The sequence below is a fragment of the Aedes albopictus genome, chromosome 2 (assembly GCF_035046485.1).
Source record: "Aedes albopictus strain Foshan chromosome 2, AalbF5, whole genome shotgun sequence".
NCBI classification, from domain to species: domain Eukaryota; kingdom Metazoa; phylum Arthropoda; class Insecta; order Diptera; family Culicidae; genus Aedes; species Aedes albopictus.
The window spans coordinates 342,938,683-342,956,199 of NC_085137.1; the positions used below are offsets into that span (position 1 = coordinate 342,938,683).

General features: G+C 39.9%; 1 long non-coding RNA gene across 4 annotated transcripts in view; it reads left to right on the forward strand.

Annotated features, from left to right (window-relative positions):
* The window catches only part of LOC134288283 (uncharacterized), a 585,889-nt gene that overhangs the window by 260,167 nt on the left and 308,205 nt on the right, over positions 1 to 17,517 (forward strand). Inside the window, exon 3 of one of the 4 annotated variants that reach the window (XR_009997879.1) lies at positions 4,915 to 4,939. The exons of the other annotated variants lie outside the window; for them this stretch is intronic. This is a non-coding gene — a long non-coding RNA (uncharacterized LOC134288283). Of the gene's footprint in view, positions 1 to 4,914; positions 4,940 to 17,517 lie in introns of those variants that run through there. 4 annotated transcript variants of the gene reach the window in all.

Sequence of the window (17,517 nt, forward strand, 5' to 3'; positions counted from 1 at the left end):
AACTTGTAGACCCATATCCTCTGTTTATTGAATTCTAGGCGACGCACGATTCAGTGAAGAGACATGAGTTATGACAGAAACCTTAGACAGACTGAAGTAGGGCGATACTTTTTCATACCTAATACTGTTCAACATGGCACTGCACTGGAAGGAGCAATAGGGGGAGCTGGTGTACAAAGGAGCATATGCTCATGGGCTTCGTGAATGATATCGACATCATCAAAATCGATGTTCATACCTTTTCATCCTAGTAGGATGTTAGGGTCAATATGGCCCAGACAAGCACGCTGAACGTGCACTACGCCATCGAGGTGAAAATCTTAACACCTTGAGAGGGAGACTGCGAGGTTTGGACACACCACAAAAACCAAGTGCATGATTGCTGGTGGTCAGAGTCAGTCCGGCCGTGGCAGTAGTCTCAGAGTGGTGCTAGGTGATGAAAAATTTCATGGTGTGGACGAATTAGTTAATCGTGCTGCGAATCGGGCCTTTTTCGGTCTGCGATACCAGCTGAAAGTCCCGTAGGCTGCAAACGAATACAAAACTCGCGTTTTGTTAGATTAGACTCTGTTTTTTTCGGTTCCTTTGGATTCTTGGACCGTAAAATACTACGAACAATACTCGGCGCGTTGGTGAACTGGTGGACGGCATCTGGTGGCGTCGTAATATGAACTACGAATTGTACCAAGTATATAAAAAGATGGATGTAGTGAAGCGAATGAAACACGGAAGGCTGCAGTGGCCTGGGTACGTTGCTCGTACGCCTAACTAATGACAAAATACATTTATATTTAGTAGAGAATTCGGAAGGAGTTTCATGGTAGATCGCTTAACATTAGCTTTTTGCAGTTGAGGAAGATTTAAGGACTCTAAACGTTCAGGGCAATTGGAAGCGATTTGCCCAGGACCGTGACCAGTGGAGGCGATTGTTTCATTCGGCGTAAACTCACCACACCGAGTTGTAGCCCATTTAGTAGCAAGTAAGTATTTACTGCAAGCATACTCTAAGTTTCTGCTTACGAATCTTCTATCTTCCGCATTGCATATTATCGTACGGTTCACTCAGCTGACAGCACCACGCTGCACATCATTACTACTTGACAGTGTGTGTCTGCCTATTCCTTTTAAAATTTTGCTCATCATAACCCTTGCACGGGCATCCGTGTTCCTCCCCCACCCCACCACATAGTTCATTATTTATTTACTTCACTTTTGCTTTTACCACCGCGTTGCTGCTCTTTTGCTCCTTGAGTCAACCACGTCCTTATGAAAGCTGCCGGTAAGTTGATACTCCTCTCGTTCAGTCGCGCAAAAAGGAGTCAAAAATAATAACACAACCTCTTTTGCGCCCTCGTACACACTAAACGACGACACAACACAAACACTCTTGCGCCGCAGCAACCCCTCAATACAGCAATGGTGGGCTGGTTCAGACGTCCATAAAATACTGAAAATGTAAGAACTTACTACGACAACCGAAGTGGTTTCAATCGTTTAGTTATGTGAAGAATATTGGCTAGGCCTGTTTAGTCCTTTTGTCTATTGTTGAGAGAAGATCAAGTCATTGCAAAAAGATGATGGATCAGTCGGAAATCAAACCCAGACATTAAACACGATTTTGTTTATATGTATTTCAAATACAAAATCTATACTCAAAATTTTGTTGTTATCTGAAGTGATACTTAATGGTTCTCGGTATAATTTTCTCTAATTATGAGAAGTTCTTTGCAACACCTAACTTTTATGTTCCCTATTTGTTCTAGTGCAATCAAGTCCTTCAAATATTTCATAACCCCTTTGCCCGGGAAATGTATTTTTGCCTTTCTCGTACACCAAGGTGTACCGAAAGGCTATATGTTCACTCCAAAAACGAAAATTTGATATAGCCTCCGGAGGGGTCAAGTGTTATATACCAATCGACTCAGCTCGACGAGTTGAGATGATGTCTGTGTGTATGTATGTGTGTGTGTGTGTATGTATGTATGTGTGTGTGTATGTGTACAAAAAGGTCACCTCATTTTTAGATAGTAAATATGAACCGATTTCAACGACCGATGGTTCATTCGACGGGGTACATTGTCCCATTGTTTCCTATTGAAAATGGTTCAGATCGGTCCAGCCGTTCCGGAGGTATGGCCATTTAGGTGTTCCGGACCGGTACCCCAGGAAGGGGCCAGACATGAAAATGTAACAAACCCATGCATGCGACCCATCAAACCACGGCATTTTCGATTATCTGATGAACGGAAAGTAGGAAAATAGTATCTGACTACATCTGAACCGGTGGTGTTCCGGAACCGGTTCCGGGTGTCCCGCCGGAAGTGGCCAGACATGAAAATGCAACAAACCCATGCATGCGACACGTCAAATAGCGGCTTTTTTGATAACCAGTTAAATGGTAAGCAGGAAAATAGTTTCAGACCATGTTTGAACGGGTAGTGTTCCGGAACCGGTTCCGGATGTCCTGTCGGAAGTGGCCAATTAAAAAAGTGAACCAGACCCAGGCATGCGACACATCAAAGAGCGGCTTTTTCGATAACCAGATGAACGGTAAGCAGGAAAATAGTTTCAGACCATGTTTGAGCGGGTAGTGTTCCGGAACCGGTTCCGGATGTCCTGTCGGAAGTGGCCAATTAAAAAAGTGAACCAAACCCAGACATGCGAAACATCAAAGAGCGGCTTTTTCGATAACCAGATGAACGGTAAGCAGGAAAATAGTTTCAGACCATGTTTGATCCGGTTGTGTTCCGAAACCGGTTTCGGATGTCCTGCCGGAAGTGGCCAATTAAAAAAGTGTACCTAACCCAGGCATGCGACACATCAAAAAGCGGCTTTTTCGATAATCAGATGAACCGTAAGCAGGAAAATAGTTTCAGACTATATCTGAACCAGTTGTGTTCGGAACCGGTTCCAGCCGTCCCGTCGGAAGTGACCAATTAAAAAACTTAACCAAACCCATGCATGCGAAACATCAAATCATTAAAAATGTTTGTTAACCAGATAAACGGGCAGCAAGAAAATAGTCTCTGACCACACTTAAGATTACCGGCAGTGTTGCAGAATCAGGATTGGAACCATTGCTGGAACCACGCAGGTGAACAAAATCGATGCAAGCGATTAATATGTGTAAAAGAACAAAATCTCGATAAAAATTTAAGCGATCTTGTCAAATTACATCATTTTAGAAGAGACGAACCATCCAAGGGCTGAAAGTCTCTCTAATAAAGGCAAATCAATCAATCAAAATCATTTTAGATTCCTGAGGATTAACGTTGTATGGAAAAATTTAAATTTTATAGCACCAATCCCCTTTTGCATCTAAAATTACTGCGAACAATTTTGATGCAACTGCTTGAACCCACGCGCTCTGTAACACGGTTGAAATTTGAATGGACTTTAACATGGGAAATTTCGCTTACTTGCACTTTTTTTTTTGTCAAATTTTACATGAATCTTATAACTAATGATAATAAAATATAGGCTGAAGTGCGCAGAAAAAAATTGCCGAAATGTCTTGATAATGATCGGCATCCAGAGCTAGTGAAGGTGGTCAAGCAGTCAACTGAAAGATTTGATATTTTTCAGCTCAGCCTATACGTTTAACATAGCGTCGGAATATGAGCCATCAATAAGTTTCCTAATTCAATTGTGGCTTTGATAAAATTCTGCTTTTCTGAATAAGGCTGACACAAATTTCGATTTACTCTTAAAGTCCAGAGGGGTCCCCCCTTGGAAATTTCGGTCGGAATTCAACATTTTGAAGAAGGGCACAAATAAATAAACCAATAAATTTTTCAATTTTGAAGTGAAATTAGAGTCTTCCAGATGTTTTTTTTTTATCAAAACCGATGAGTTAAGCGGTTTGCTATTTTTTTTTAAGAATTTTATTAAATAAATACATTTATTATTTATCAACTCCACCCTCCATTGACGAGTCAGCGAGCACTGTGACAAAAGAATAAAATGAGATTTATTCCGTTCTAGAGTATTCTCAAAATTCAGGAACACTTCGGCTTATGGCCGGAAAAAATTCGAGTACATATTCGACGAGAAAGGCACTACCACCACTAGGTGGATTAATCTGGGTTTTTTCTCTAACGTTCGGCACTCTCTTGCGCCTCTAAAAGTGGGGGTCCTTCGCATATTTTCCACGGCCAACTTCCACCCATCGCCACCGCCGCCGTAGACGATGACGGTAGCGGCGCGAGCGCAAGGACGACGAAGACGGCGACGACGGCCATCAAAGATGTAAAGACATGGCCCGTGCCGGCCTGGCCTGATATGGCAGCCAGCAGAACGCGCTGTGTGAGAGTAAATGAAAATAGACTATCGCGATGGGGAGCGCTCGGTGCGGTGGTCGTTCGTTGGTTACATCGCTGGAAGAAACAAAGTGGGAAGTTTGAAGTTGGGTGGCGGGAGGCGGGGTGGAGTAGGAGGATGTGCGCAATTCGCTGCCTGCCTAGCCATTCTGGCGGCAGGCATAAGATGAGGATCACGCTGAGTTGAGGAGCGACAGTAAAAAAAAAAAAAGCTGAACGCCCAGGCTCCCACAGCCTCTTTGGCGAAGGAGATAATAATGCGGCTGAAGTAGAGCTGATGATGGCATCTGAAATGTTTGTTTTGTCTAAATAGACTCTCTAGTAGGGCTGGTGGAACAGCTCGGATGGGGGAGGTTGGATCGGCTGGAAGTGCTGTGGGTGGCTCCACTATGCTATTAAAGTGTTGAGCGTGGAGAGGAGAGCGGTTTGAGGAAAAGCCCTAAAGAGGGGTTTATTAAATTTTAAAGTGGAGTAAATTCAGTCGAATGGAAAATTGACGTTGGAAGAAGTTGAACGTGTTGAAGTTTTTTCTCAATAATTTTCTGATCCCCAGCACAACGAAATTTCTAATATATTTGTTTTCTTTTCATTACAGGTAATGGTTGTTAGATAATATCGTGCATACACATCGTGTAAGTAAAAGTTGTATAAATATAATTGAATATTTTATCGTACACGGACATAAAATTCACTCAAATTTCATCTCAACTGGGACTGCATGTAAGTATAGTTCTAGCGTTGGTCTTAGTGCTTCAATCTCATCAGGGACTATAATATTATTGGTTATGTCTTAGATTTCAGAGCTTGTCCAGCGCTACCGCTGAAGAAGCAATTTACAAATTTTCGCACAGTTTGGATTATAATTTAGTGAATCTTATTCATTTCTGAGTAACTGCTGCTTAGTGTGTATTGCTGACAGATGCATAAAAACAAATTATTCAGAAAACATTTGATTTTTTCTGCTTTTTATAATTGTTAAACCATTAAGACGTTGTGTAGTCGTGGCAATATGTCAATACTGCCCCCTTTTAATCGATGATAGTATGACGGATATATATGCCAAAAAGATATACGAATGTCTACAAATGGACAATGATCACATTAGTTCTGTTAAACATATGACTAAGTACTAATAAAGAAGGTCACATAGAATAGCGGTTGATAAATGGAAAGGAGAATTAAACGACTCCGTGATTTCATGTAGATGTTAGCATAATGGTTGCTTACGCACTTATCCGTTTGAGTTAGTGGGTAACTGATGTGCAACGTAAACGTAAAGTTTAGCACTGTGCATTCAGTTGGAGAAGTTAACAAGCAAGAAACATGTTTGAGTCATGTATTGTACGAGAAACTACAAGCCTGTAATGCCCCTTGAAACCCCTTTGAAACCTCCAGAAACGCTTCTGAAGCCCCCTGAGACATTCTCGAAGGTTTATGAAGCCCCGGTAGCCCCTCTGAAACCTGTGAAATCCCTAAAATCACCTGAATCCTTCAGAAATCCCCTGAAATGCCTTAAAATGCTTCTTGAATCATCCTGAAGCTTTTTTTTTTGTTTTTATTAATGTGTATTTTAACTTATAGCTAATTCTACACTTATCCTGAAGCTTAATAGGTTATGAAATCCCCTAAAGTCCCTTAGAATCCTTCAGAAACCCCTTTAATACCTCCTAAAACGCTCTGAGCCTGCTTGAAGCGCATATGAAAGACCCTTAAAACCCCCTGGAACTCACCTGACAGCCCGTGAAGCCCCCTAACTCTTCTTCTTCTTCTCTGTGAAGATCTCCAAAATTCTACGAAACACCCTAAAGAACCCTGAGCGCCTTGAAAGATTTCTAATACGCGTCCGAGTCCCCCCAAAACTCGCCTGACACCCCATGAAGTCCCAAAAACCCTTCTGAAACCTGTGAAGCCCCTTAAAATCAACAGAAATCTCGTGAAACGCTCTAACGTGCCCTGAAATACCCTGCAATATATGTGGAGCTTACCTGAAAGATTGTGAATTCCTGGAACCCCTCGGAAACCACTTTGAAACCTTCTAAAACGCACTATAACTTCTTGAAACGCCTTTCTGAATCCTTTGAAGGCTTATAATATCCCTTGAAACGCCCGCGTTAGGGCGAAACACCCAGAAATGTCTCTGATACGCATCCGAAACCCTCTTGAAGCTGAATCCAAAACCCAGTGAAGTTTTCAAAAAAATCCCGGGAGCCCTCCCTGGAATCCTTCGAAGGTCATCTGAAAGTCTGTGGAGCCTCATTAAAACCGCTGGAACCTAGGCTGGAACTCTTCTGAAATATCCTGAAACACCTTGAAATATTTCGAAACGCCCTGAAATGCTTTAAACTTCTTAAATCCTCTCGAAGCTCATCTGAAAGCTTCGAAGCCCCCTGAAGAATTGTTGAACTCCTCTGAAACGCCCTGAAACGGCATGAGGCACCATGAAACCCCCCTGAAACTCACCTGAAAGCCTGTGAAGCCTTACAAAACATTCATAAGCCTCCTGAAGTATCCCTAAACGCCTTGAAACGCCTCTGAAATCCCTCTGCATTCTCCTGAAGTACACAGAAAAAATATGTAATTAATATTCAGCGAGAAATCTTGCACATAAAGGGAATGCTAGAATTAGTGCACTTTTACATGATATATAATGTAAAATTACATTACCGTCGTGTAAATTTCTGCCAACCATCGCGTAAACCATCATGGACTCCAACCCGTTACGCGATTATAAGCGGAAATTTACACGATCGTAGCGTAATTTTGCATGATATATCATGTAAATATGCACTAACTCCTATTATGTGCATGATTTCTCGCTGAATTTTACATGAATATTTTTTTCTGTGTATTTTGAAACTCCCTGAACCCTCCTGCTTCCCTTAGACCCCCACAGAAACTTTTCTAAGTGTCTTGAAACCACTTTGAAGCGCTTCTGAAACCCCATGAAGGTCTCCCAAAAGCCATTGAAACCCCCGTGCACCTCTCGGGAAACCTTCCGGAGTCCCCCTGAATGGCCTTGAAACTCCTTTTAAATCCCCGGGACTTCCTTGAAAGCTCCCCGAAACCCTCTTCGGCGCCTCAGAATCTCCGCATTGCTTTGCTTTAAAATATTGTAGCCACCTACCCTTTTAAAACTTTTTTGCGACTTTGAAATTTAATGATGTAAAAATTCAATTTGTGCGTTAGCGTGGGTCATACTGGTGTATTTTTTCAGATCAAGGTTTCTTTTGGTTCCATTTCGGGTCCTGAAATGCAAGATTTGAGCGCGATTGGTTAATCTATGCTTTACGCATTGCAATTGAAGTTTGTATGGGATTTTACATGGGAAAACTAACTAGTATGCATTTTTCTCATAAAAGATTAAAATTGATCTGAAAGCATATGACCTATGATGTTAAAGTATTCCTGATATCCTGAAACACTTTGTCAAAGACTACAAAGCAATCCGAATCTTGTGACAAAAGTTATTACCTACTGATCGCCTGAAGGTGGTTAACATTGAACATGTAAAGAACATCGATAATAAAATCTCAAGTTTCGGGGAATAACTTTTTACAAATGCATCGGATCGCTTTGCGGTCTTAGACAAAGTTTTTTTTTACCTATCCTTAGCTATTCTTCGGTAGGTTATAAGGTATATGACAAATTTGAACTGAATTCAGGAAAAAAAAAATAAAAAAATAGTTTGTTTTCCCATTTGAATCCCACACATCACGTCCAAATTTTGCACGGGCGTTTGGGACCACAAATGGCATCTAAAAAACGTATATTTTGTTGTTGTTGACCGGCGCTCACAAAAACTAGTTTGGTATTCGCCGACGAAGGTCTCCTTTAACGAGCACGTGACAATGTGACACATGTACTTTTGAAGGCCTCGCTGAGGAGTGATATTTCTCAGTAATTGGCATGTCCCTGCCTGTCGATCTTTTTGCAAAAAACAACAAATGAGACGCTTCAGCCAGCTTGCTTCTTTTTCCCAGGTTAAGGTACACCGAGGAAAGTTGAAACAGGTGGGGCAAGATGAAACAGCGGATTAACATGATGTTATCCAATGATGGTAAACTGCTTGAATGCCATAACACATAGTTTTTTATTCAAACAATCTTATGATGAACGAAAAATTTCCAAAATGTATTGAAATCTATTTGAAAGCTTCCAAGGATGTTTTCGATCACCTGGCATTCATTTGACTCATTTGCTCATAATTCAGTCCAGAAGCCTTATTTTGAAATGTTGTGTTCGACAAAGTTGTAGATTAGTGTTTTACCTACAATTATCACCAAGAACGCCATATTCCAACTCTAATAATTATATCGTAAAAGTGTTAGTACCACCTACTCATACTAAACGATCGGATTGTTCGATTGTTTAGTATGACTAGGTGGTACTAGCGCTCTAGCTCCCTATATATAAGAGTTAGAATATGGTGTCCTTGGTTATAATTGTAGAAAAAATAATAATCCACAACTTTGCCGAAACCCATATTCCAATATTAGGTTTCTGAACTGAGCTATGGACAAATGACTCCAACGATTGCCAGATAATCGAAAACATCCCTGAGCTTCGTGTTTCATCTTGCCCCGGTGTACCTTAGGTATTTTCGTGCAGCTGTTTTACTGTGTTTTTAAAGTCCAGCCGGAAGTTTTCCTTTCCAGCAGCCTTACTGTTCTTTAGACTTTGATAGCTGTTTTTGCCTGTTAGTGTCGAGGCTGACGCAGGCTAATCAATTTCGTATGATAACAATTTTCTACCATAAACTTCCGTTACTGTTTTGTTTTTCTTGCTTCGTACCGTATTGATTAGATGCTGTCTAGCGCCAGGGATTCAGCTTACCTACATACCTTCAAAAGTATCGAAGTTCTCTCTCCGAAGTAACCATCGTTTATAGGCCAGAACAAAATACCCTCACGGTTTTTAGACATGACTGGAGAGACGCCGGGGCCCGTAGCGTAGTCGCTACACGTTCACTTCATAAGTGGATGGTCATGGGTTCGATCTCAGCCCCGGCATTTGCAGTTGTTCGTCAGTTGCTCTTCCCCCGAGAGCGGCTAGCACCTGACCCTCTTCAGAGCATACACAGCTTACACACTCGAGTAATCGCGCTGTTGTATTTTGTACAACACGTTGAAAAAAAAATTGCTTTTTGTACTCCGCTTTAGTGTGGTGCTGACGCAGGTAGCCAACCGCGCGAGTTACGGAAGGTTAAAATAAAGTACCGTATTCAGCTGTTCTATTTTCGGTAAAAGTTCCAATTACCGAATGTTCAGCAAAATATTACTGCAGTTCGGCGAAAAATTACCGAACGTTCGGTAAACTGTACTGAATCATCGGCAATGTTTACCGAACGTTCGGTAAAACTGTGCTGAATTTCGGTAATCCAAACTTTTACCGAAAATAGAACAGCCGAACAAGTGACTCTAAAATAAGTGTGTATGCTCCATCCAACGTACCCGGAAACCTGGATATTGGCTATCGGCAACTCATAATCGGAAAGGAAAAGGAACAAGAGCCACACATCAACATCCTCGTGCTCTGCCATGGGCAGAGTAAAAGTGACAGCAGCGCAAAGGCAACCATTTCGATATAGAAGAATAAGAATAGAATACATTTAGGCGCTGTACAAAGTGTAAGTGCCAATTGGAGTCGCTCACGCAGTGCCCTAGTGGACAAAAAGTGCTGTTAATAAGGTTAAGTGATTTAAGAGTAAAAAAAAAATGTCTGAAGAGGGCGCTGTTTTGCTCCGTATGCCATTGACAGCTTCGTAAAATTTCCGCATATCATTTGGCTCCATACTGTTATGCCCTTCAGTATTTGCATTCTCCTCGTAATTTTCTTTCTTGGTGTGAATTCATTCCTCGACTGTCCTTTGAACCGCCTGGTACCGCTTTCTACCTCTTAAGTTCTTGATATTTAGTTCACAAATAATTTTATCGGTTTCTCAACAATAATTATCATCGATCAAGAGCTTGTTTTTTTTTAAGTTTTTCTGAAAGCAACATTTTTGGAAACTTTGCCCTAGGCTTACCAACACTAATCTAACCCCCACATACTGTTAGACCTAACAGCATTAAAAGATAATTGTATCGTAAAAAGAAATTCCTGAACTATCAAAATGTTCATCAAAACGACGACTAATTTATCTGTAACTACTTCTGCCAAACAACCCATTTAGCACCAAAAGCATCCTTCAAACCACAGTAACTAACACGTTATTTCAAATACAAATGGAAGGCGGAAGAACCCGACGCCACAGTTGGCAGCCAGAGGAAACAATTACGCTGGCTGGCTGGAGTGTTGCAGATTAGTGGCTGCATTTACGGCCGTCTTAAAAGGGGGTGCACACACATACACAAGCACTCTATCGTCACACCGGTGCTCGGTATTAGCAGTGTAGTACCATTATACTTAAATATGATATTTATATTTATATTCCGCCTGGCATTCCGAACGGTGGTGGTGGCGCTCTAGGTTGCTAGCCGAGAAATTGTAGTACCCAGCAGCAGCCCCAGCCGAGTAGTGGTGTTGCTGGCTTGTTTTCCTAGCGCATATTTTAATATGCTAATGAGGTCGGCGGAACATATGATAAAATTTCAAGTTGAACCGGGCAAGGCGCGGCGGGCGGTAGTCACATGAGACCTGGAGAGAAAGAGCGATGAAAAAAAGCGAGAGTAAGAACGGAATATTTACGCGTTAGAACTATGTACGCGCTATATGGCAGCTGATGCAAAAATACCACAACGAGATTGTGTTGCAATTATAATTTTGCCCCAAGCGGCCGGCCGGCTTTTGCTGCTGTCAACCACCGTGCATAAGGTGAAGAAAACGCATTTGCTTAATTGTTTTCCATAAACGAAAAGCATAAGCCAAAATCATAACAGCAACGATACGAAAAAATACATGCAATTCTTTGGGCTGCATCTTGATTTCTCCCTCCCATAACGCACAGTGTCTTCTTAATTTTTCATCTCTATACTACCACTGACATGCCTTCCAAACAGTGGGGAAATTCCCATGATATTTTTTGGATCCCTTCCACATTTTTTTTTGCATATTCTTTAGGAATTTCTTTGTCGATTTCATCATCCATTCTTTTGGAAATATCTCAGACAATTTCTGTGAATGCTCACAGCAATGCTTATTTGCTGACGGAGTTTTCAAAGTAATTTCAAAAGAAATTTACAAAAAAATGCGTTATCCAATAGAATATAAATCTGAAAATGGAATAACTGAAACAATCTATAAAGAAATTTTTATAGAAACTTGTACAGAAAGAAAAAACGAAGAAATTCCCTGAGGAATTCCCAATGAAACCATAGAATTCAATAGAATTTGTTAAAGAAATTTTCAAAGAATTTACCAAACGAGTTTCTATTGAACCTACCAAAGGAACTCATAAAGAAATTGCCGAGAAGTATATCAATGGAGCTGTGTTTCTTTTGTGAATTTCTTCGATAATTCCAATAAAATTTGTGCAGCGATGCCTTCGGACTTCCTACAGGGGTTTTTTTTTTATTATCGTAAAAATTGGTACCATGGTTCTCAGAATTCAAGGCAATTTTCTTCACAGGTAGGGTTCATATATATATGAACAAAAACAAAATTGAAAAAAAACAGGGTCGCCTAATTTTCCGGAAAACTCCAGTGGAAAACCAACATTTTCCACAGACACCACCTACTTTGAAAAATCATAACTCAAGAACGAAGCATCGTAGACACAATGGTTTTTTGTGAAATCATAATCAAGTTTTCTCAGCAATTTGAAAAAAAAAATACAAAATGAAAATTGTTTTCCACAAAATTTACCACTGTTGGGGGAAATCGGTTGGAAAAACTATTTTTGCACTCTGGGAAAATTCTAAAAAAAAATATTTTTGGAAGGGAATTACATAAGCTATGTTCTGTGAAATTTTCAAGACGTGGTTTTTCTCCATTCCTGAGTTATGACCAATTTTGTGTAAATTTTCCAGATGTGCTATATGAGCCGTTTTTTCCACTGTTGAGGAAAATCGGTTGGAAAAGTCGGAAAAACTATTTTTGCACTCCGGGAAAATTCTAAAAAAAAATTTTTGGAAAGGAATTACATAAGCTATATTCTGTTAAATTTTCAAGATGTGGGTTTTCTCTGTCTCCGAAAATTTCATAGGTTGCTTCAAGGACAGCTAATTTGATCACAGGCAACTTATAGATTGGAATTCCTTCCATAATTCTTCCGGTACATTGTTTGGAAATTCCTTTGTAAATTTCTTTGTGAGTTGCACCGGTCATTCTTTTGATAATTTCTCAGAAAATTCCTTTTGAAATTCAGAAAATCGCTGAAGGAATTTTTAAAATAGTTTCAGAATAAGTTCTAAAAAAAATGCAATTTCCAAGAGAATAGGAATTTGAAAATGGAATAATCGGATCAATATTCACAAAAACTGTCACTGAAAAAAGAAACAGAAAAAAAAAACTTCTTGTGGAATTCACAATGGTATTGATTGTTCCGATTCATTTTGGACGGAATTTTCAACAAAAAAAAAACAGGAGAAATTCAGCAAGAAATTTCGATTTCCAAAAGAATAGGAAACTATTTTTGTATTCTCTATTCTTGTACAATCTTTCGCAGAAAAAAAAACCTAAGAAATTTCCTGAAACTGCCTGAGGAATTCCCAATGGAATTACCGAATTCCATAGAATTTGTCGAAGAGGTTTTCAATGAAATTGTCAAACGAACTGCTACTCAAAGAAATTGCCGAGAAGTATTTCATTGGAGCTGTCCAAGAAATTCCTATAGAAATTTCCGCTAGAATTTTCAAAGAATTTTTTTCAAAAAAAAAAAATTTGTGAATTGCCTGAATAATTCTAATCAAATTGATACAGCTAGTCTTTCAGACTTCCTTGGGCAATTTTATTATCAATCAAAAGGTTTTTTTATGGAAAATCCCACGGTAATTCTTTTTTAATTTCTTAGAAAATTTCACATGCAATTTTGATAGGATTTTATTTTGTAATTCTGTCGGCATATCCTCTGTGAATTTCTTCGTCAATTTCTTTGTGAATGCCCTAGGACATTCTTTTGAAAATTTAACAAACAATTTTCTTGAAATTTCAGAAAATATCTATTGATTTTTATTTTTATCTGTATTAACGAGATTTTTAGCCCTAGGCTAGATCATCTCGGATCTATTGAAACTGCTGAAGGAATTTTCAAAAGAATTTCCGAAAGAATAGTCGAAGGAATCCGATAACAGAACTACCGACTCAATCTCCACAGGATTTCATGTAGGAACTGTTACAAAAAAACAAATTGAAGAAATATCCGAAAAACTGAAAATTCCAAAAAGGAATTGTCGGATTCCATAGAAGGTGTCGATTAAATTTTTAAGTAAATTGCCAAAATGTCAAATGAGTTGCCGGAAAATATTTCAACGGAATTGTCGAAGAAATTTTAATAGACATTTCCGCAAGAATTTCAAACGAAATTTCTAAAACACTTTTCAAAGATTATGCAGCGGGTATTTTGAAAGAGACATTCAAAATAATTACTCGTGAAATTTCAAAAGTAATTACTAAACGGTTGAAAAGATAATACCGGAGAAAGTCTTGAAGGAAATAATGAAGCAATGTCCAAAGGAATCTTCAAATCTATTTTCGAAGAAATCACAAAACAGGTTGTGAAAGAATTGGAGCAGATTTCTTCAAATGAGTACAAAAAAAAATATCCTAAAGATCCCAAGTAAATTGTTTAAAGTCAAATAAACTAGAAGAGATTCTAAGGATCAAAATAAAAAATATTTGGTTTCATGGCGGTTCTCAAAACCTTCACAAGCTCAACTGGTCATCAAAATGTTACATGGGATATTTTCCAAAAGTTTTGTCGGTGAAATTCTTTAAAAAAATCGCTTTGAGGACATTCTCATAGAACCTGCTGCAGAAACTTTAAAAATCATTGCCGAAGAATGCATAAAGAAACCCTCTGAAGTATGCATACGAATTGCATTCCTTAAAGGTATACAGATTATTGCATACTGTTGATCTCCTAGAACTAAAATGTACTTCAAGATTGTTTGGAAAAATGTTCCAGGGAGCTGTCGCTGTCATTATGTCGTTTGAACTGTCATTCTATCCGTGGAAATTAAAACTGTTTCGTTTAATTGATTATCAAAGGAATTGATGCGCAACAGATACCTAACGCAATCGTAAAATATGCGGCAAAACTGTAAAAAATAGTAAAGTTTAAATCGCTATACAATTTAATAGCAGAAGGTGCCAAAGAAATTCCCAAAGTCATTATCACTCGAATTTCCTAAAACCAAACCTGATTGACAAAGAATTTTCGACGAAATTGCCGAGAAAATTTTGAAAAGAAATCACTTTCGAAGAAATGCTAAAAATGCTTTCGGATGAAATTCTCTCATGATTTCCGAGCGCAATTAAGTAAAAAAAAAATAAAAAACTCCGGTAGGACTATACCGCTGGTGATTCGTGGCACAGATACAAAGTTAAAATGGATATCCCGCAAATGAAATTATCAGATAAAAACAGTGTAAGTGAAATGCTATTATTAAACAAAAGTCCACACGTCTCTTAAAAAAAAAACCCGGATTGATCCACCTAGTGGTGATAGTGCCTTTCTCGTCGAATATGTACTCATGACGTTTCCGTTGACGTGAGCTGTAATGTTCCTGAATCATGAGAATACTTTACTTAGAATTTTATCAGAGCCATCATTGAATTGACTTTAAACTTATTGATGGCACATATTCCGACGTTATGTTCAACGTATAGGCAAAGCTGAAAAATATCAGACCTCTCAGTTGACAGCTTGACCTCCTTTACTATTACTGGAGGCCGATCAACACCAAGACGATACAACTTTTTCACAAACACAGATACCTTAACGATTTTCGACAAAGTATTTTCTATACACTTCTACACACGCTATATTTTATTATCATTGGCTACAAGTTGCATGTAAAATTTGACAAAAACATGCAAGTAACTGATTTTTTTCATACTGAATCCCATTCAACTTTCAACCACATTACAGTGCGGGAGGGAGCAACAAGTCGCACAAAAATTTTACGCAGTCATTTTAGACGCGAAAGAGAATTGAAAAAGTTTGTTCGGAGTTATTACGATTAAATTTTAATTTTCTCATACAACGTTGACCCATCCTTCTGCAGTGACAAGCAGGGCGCGGAGGCTGAAACATGCCGCATTTCGTCTTTACCGCGTTTTTGCATTTTTCTTTGTGTTTTCGTTCGTACTTGAGTGGAACGCTGATGGAAGAGTGAACGGTCGTCGGTCGTGAGTGACAAGCAGAGCGCGGAGGCTGAAACATGCCGCATTTCGTCTTTACCGCGTTTTTGCATTTTTCTTTGTGTTTTTAGTTCGTACTTGGGTGGAACGCTGATGGAAGAGTGAAAGGTCGTCGGTCGTCAGTGACAAGCAGGGCGCGGAGGCTGAAACATGCCGCATTACGTCTTTACCGCGTTTTTGCATTTTTCTTTGTGTTTTCGTTCGTACTTGAGTGGAACGCTGATGGAAGAGTGAACGGTCGTCGGTCGTGAGTGACAAGCAGAGCGCGGAGGCTGAAACATGCCGCATTTCGTCTTTACCGCGTTTTTGCATTTTTCTTTGTGTTTTTAGTTCATACTTGAGTGGAACGCTGATGGAAGAGTGAAAGGTCGTCGGTCGTCAGTGACAAGCAGGGCGCGAAGGCTGAAACTAACCGCATTTCGTCGTTCCCGCGTTTTCGTATTTTTCTTTGTGTTTTTTGTTCGCACTTTGTGTAAACGATCGACGATGGCTCGGTGGCAAGAGACCACATTGCCCGCGTCGTGGTGCTCGTGTTCGTCGTTATTCCGAGTTCGGAAATGCTAGTATCCAAGAGATTGTTTTTCATTGCGTCGGGTATTCTCGCTTATGTATTTTTTTTTCGGATTCTTCGATGGACGATCGGAGAATCAGCGAGTGGTGTGAACGAGTGCACATTTAATATGGTTTGACCGTTTGCATGCTGAGACCAAAGCCAAACATAAAAAACCAGCTGGTCAGGATTACCCGGTGAGTTCGTTCCATATTATTACTTTTTATATTTGAACATGACATATATGGGGATTTCGGAGGGGTAGCCTAAGGAAGTTAAATGAACTGGTTTCCGGGCAAATGTTCGTGGGGTGGCCAGACTTTGTCACGAGATAACAATTATCATGTTGTTTTCCGAAGGTCTCCAGTGAATTTAGCTTACTCTGCTACAACAAACCATCAGGTAGATCATTCCGTTCCGGTATGACTCTGCAGCCATAGGTAATCCTTGCGCTGATGGTGGATACACAATCATCATCATCAATCATCACAACGTTGACCCATCCTTCTGCATTATTACACCTCAGGAATCTGAAATTGTGTGATTGGATGAGATCGTCTTAGTTTTGTCAAGATATCTATCGCTTGCTTTAATTTTTCTCACTTTTGAATTCCGACGAAGCACCCAACGCTAGTTTTGGAATACTACCGGTAGTTTCTTATGTGGTCTGAGACTATTTTCTTGCTTACCGTTCATCAGGTTATCGGAAAATCCGCGATTTGACGTATCGCATGCATGGGTTTAGTTTGCTTTTGTATTTGGCCACTTCCAGCGGAACACTCGGAACTGGTTTCGGAACACCATCGGTTGTCCCAAATATGGTCTGAAACTATTTTCTTGCTAACCGTTCATCAGGTTACCTAAGGAACCGCGATTTGATGTATCGCATGCATGTGTTTGGTTCACTTAAATATTTGGCGGTGGAGCGGGCCTGGTTTGATGGTAAGAACACAAGACTATCATGCGAAGGGCCTGGGATCGAATCCCACTCCCGACATATTCACAAAACGTAGGTTCTTCCTTCGGAAGGGAAGGGAAGGGTCCCGAGATGAACTAGCTTCAAGTTAAAAATCTCGTTAATAAAGACAAAACAATAATATTTGGCCACTTCCGGGGGGAACCCGGAACCGGTTCCGGAAAACCACCGGTTGTCTCAAATATGGTCTAAAACTATTTTTTACTAACCATTCATCAGATCGCCTAAGGAGCTGCGACTTGATGTGTCGCATGCCTGGGTTTGCTTCACTGTTATATTTGGCCGCTTCCGGCGGGACCTCCGGAACCGGTTTTGGAACACCGGTAGTTTCTTATGTGATCTGAGACCATTTTCTTGCTAACCGTTCATCA